The sequence below is a fragment of the Mus pahari genome, chromosome 11 (genome assembly GCF_900095145.1).
Source record: "Mus pahari chromosome 11, PAHARI_EIJ_v1.1, whole genome shotgun sequence".
In the NCBI taxonomy this organism is placed as follows: Eukaryota; Metazoa; Chordata; class Mammalia; order Rodentia; family Muridae; genus Mus; species Mus pahari.
The window spans coordinates 42,422,291-42,425,821 of NC_034600.1; the positions used below are offsets into that span (position 1 = coordinate 42,422,291).

The 3,531-nt window shown below is 46.0% G+C and overlaps 1 long non-coding RNA gene across 2 annotated transcripts in view; it reads left to right on the forward strand.

The window, feature by feature from the left end:
* The first annotated feature begins 2,245 nt into the window (after positions 1–2,245).
* LOC115064999 overlaps positions 2,246–3,531 on the forward strand; it is an 18,479-nt gene continuing 17,193 nt past the window's right edge. For both annotated transcript variants that reach the window (XR_003844798.1, XR_003844797.1), the window contains exon 1: positions 2,246–2,588. This is a non-coding gene — a long non-coding RNA (uncharacterized LOC115064999). The remainder of the gene's footprint in view (positions 2,589–3,531) is intronic.

A 3,531-nucleotide genomic window follows, 5' to 3' on the forward strand; every position in this document is an offset into this window, starting at 1 on the left:
ACACACACACACACACACACACAATTTTTATTAGATATTTTCTTTATTTACATTTCAGATGTTATCCCCTTTCCTGGTTTCCCCTCCAAAACCCTCCATCCCCTCTCCCCTCCCCCTGCTCACCAACCCACCCACTCCTGCTTCCTGGCCCTGGCATTCCCCTACACTGGGGCTGAGAGCCTTCACAGGACCAAGGGCCCCTCCTCCCATTGAGACCCTCAAGTTAATCTCTTTTTCTGTCCCTACCACTACTGTGAAAGACCCTTCTTCCCACCCAGTGCTAATTAGCATTCCTGGGGCCCTGGGGCCCTTTAGGGATGTAAGCAGTGGCTTGCTCTACCCTGCAGGATGCTCTCACGCCGCCGATATGGAAAGCCTCCGTCCTATACCCGACGACCCTGCTAGCCTGCGGGCATCCAGCAGACGGCCGATGGATGTGCTGCCTTACTCGGTCCGCTCACAGTTCCTCGCTCACCTGCACACCCCCAAGGCAGGCGGGAAACACATGAGCACAGGTGGCAGTCCAGGTGGCAGTCCCATAGCTTGCTCCCTTTGCACTTGAGCCTCTTCCAAGTTCTGTTTTGACAGTCACTTGCTGATAAAGGTGATTAATCCAAAAGACTTCCTCTTGGACGGTCCATAGACTGGCAGCAAAGTTCAGGGTCCAGGATGTCTTCCCCACCTCACTTAACCCTTCGATGAGACTCCAGCTCACTCTCCTTCACCTTCCTATACAGGAATAAAGTGAACGCGAGCCATTCAAAGATCCAGTTTCAGCCTGGTAAGCCAAAGGGCACTGTATCACTTATTTTCCAAAACTTGAAATATGACGGTAATGTTCTTTCCCTCCAAATGGTGTGGCTTTGATGTCCATTATCTTAGAGTTCATAAGACATTTCCTTTTTGATCACCAAAGCTCTGAAGCTTGTTTTGGTCTAGACACCTCCAGAGACTGAGTTCACTCCTTCAGTCTGTCTGTCAGGTTTCTCCTCCAGAGCAATTTGTCTGAGTCTCTTGAAGCCCCATTCCTCAGAGACATGTCTCCCTCCCCCCTTCTCTTCTCCTCACCTCCTCATGCCCCTGCCTCCACTCTGTGCAGACAGTTGTTTCTAGAACGCTCACTTCGAGGACTATTTGTGAAAAGTCTCACTGAATATCTAATCGCCTGTTTCCCTAAATTAGGAATTTCAAAGACAGCGTTTAATTTGTATTTCTAAACTGACACCCTTTCCAAACTTAAAATGCCTCTGAGGAAAAAAAACCCTTAGTTTCATTTTTAATCCCCTAGATAAGGAGACATCTTTCCTCATATGCTGGCTGTACACACTCAACAGCCATGACACTTACAAACTTCTCTCCCTAAACTTCCTAACCAAAGATGGGCTCCTTGACCAGTTCAACAAAACGTTAACGTCTAGGTTCAGCCCAAAAGTCGTGCCTTCACTTAATAGCCTTTGGAAAAGAGCAGCCACTGACATGGAAGCCCACCATAGCCCACTAGACGGTGCCGTGGAGTATGGATTTGGCCACTCAGATCACCAAAAGGATATGGCTTCTGTTACCCGAAACCGCAAGGTTTCCATTCAGGCACCAGAAAAATCATTGTTTTGTGCCTCCCCTTGTATGTCTGCTTCCTCTAAGCTACCAATCCAAGTGACTCTCGGTTTCTACATCAAGTTCATCAAATACCAAGTTACAAATGAACATAAGATTGGTAACCCCTGACACCGGCCCTCCAGGAAGCAAGTTTAAAAAGAACCAAGTGCTCTAAGATGGCAGCAAGGTTTGACACTTGGATTGTACCGTGTTTCACCCAGCACTGTTTGTTGCCACTCTGTCTTGTCACTTGTCCAAGCCCTGCCCTTGTCTGGATTCCCCCCCTTGACCTGGTACAATCCCTGAACATAAACACGGTGAGTTTTATAATGGCCCCTTTGTATTCATATCTTTACTTTCTACCCAAAGATCCTTAAAGGCATCAACACACAAAGCCAGGTGCCTAGGCACTCTGCTCTCTAACTGCTGGCTTCTGGACCATGGTAACAGGATTCCTAACTCTCAGATTAACTGATAACGGAATCTTGTTTCCCAGCTGTGGCATTGTAAGTGTTAAGTGATTAGTCTGCCGCCAGAGAAGGAGTGAACTGGTCAGGACGCAGGCTGTTTCACAATAGGCTTGGTCAGTGGAGTTATCTCCAGACGTGCTCTCCGTTAGAGCTAGATAAACAGTTGTTGATACTCACTATTAATTGATAACTGGCTGGGACTTTCCACTAGAAAGAAATGGAAACACAGTGAGCATTCCTGCTAGCTGCTTTTCTTTTGAATCAAGTCAACCCTGGGATTATCTTGTCTGAGAAATTCAAAGCGGCTTCGTGGCTGTAGCATTCCTTCGTGCAATGTGCAGACATATACAAAGTATCTCTGTTTCCGAGAACTCTGGAGGAACTCATGAAGAAAGGACTAGGAGCTGAGATTTCAAGTAACCACAGAGTGATCTGGGGAAGAGGATAAGCATCTATCACAGCCAGGAAGACTTACTCTACACAGCACCACAGCACGGTTCTGACTCCGGAGGGGCTCAAATGGTGAGGATAATTTGGGTCAAGAGAGGAAAAACAAATGTTCTGTAAAGCTGATATCCCCCCATAAAAATCCTTTACTTCTGTAAAAGAAGCTAACCGCTGTAAGCATTTAGCTGAAAAGGTCAAGGATTCTCCTAAACTAAAAATCTACTCTACGAGGGTGAGCACTCGCCTGATCCAAAGCGTTTGTGGCACTGATGTCTCTCTTCTGGATGGCCTATATTTAGAACGGAATCTAATTTGACATTTATAAATCTGAAAGAGAACCCTATTAAAACATTGGCATGCTACTGAGGCGATAGTACCTGGTGACAATTTTCTTTATTGGAGAATTTGTACCTAGTGATGGCTAAAATAAGGAAGGAGGCAGAGAAAAGTTTCAAGGTATTAGATCAGAAAATTAAACCACTTCCATGGAGACCAATCATAAGCCTACCATTTCAGAGTGCCTGTTCTCAAGTACAAATTCTCAAACTCACGGAAGTCTTCCTCCTTTCCTTCTGTCCCTGCTGTCTTTCTTTTCGTTCTTTTTTTTTAAATATTTATTTATTATATGTAAGTACACTGTAGCTGTCTTCAGACACTCTAGAAGAGGGCATCAGATCCCATTACAGATGGTTGTGAGGCACCATGTGGTTGCTGGGATTTGAACTCAGGACCTTTGGAAGAGCAGTCAGCGCTCTTAACCACTGAGCCATCTCACCAGCCCTCTTTTGGTCCTTTTATTCCCTCTTAAACTAGTAAATAGGAAGAAGGGAGTAGCTAGGAGTGTAGTTTACATAGCTTCCGGTGGGACATGATAGGGCTAGCCACTGGTCTCTAGTCCATCAGCCATGTATTAACTAATGAGCTAGTTCTCGTTCTCTCTCTCTCTCTCTCTCTCTCTCTCAGGCCTGGTACAGACCTGTGAGTGTTTACTGCATTTTCAAGCCTGGCCTCTGCCCCC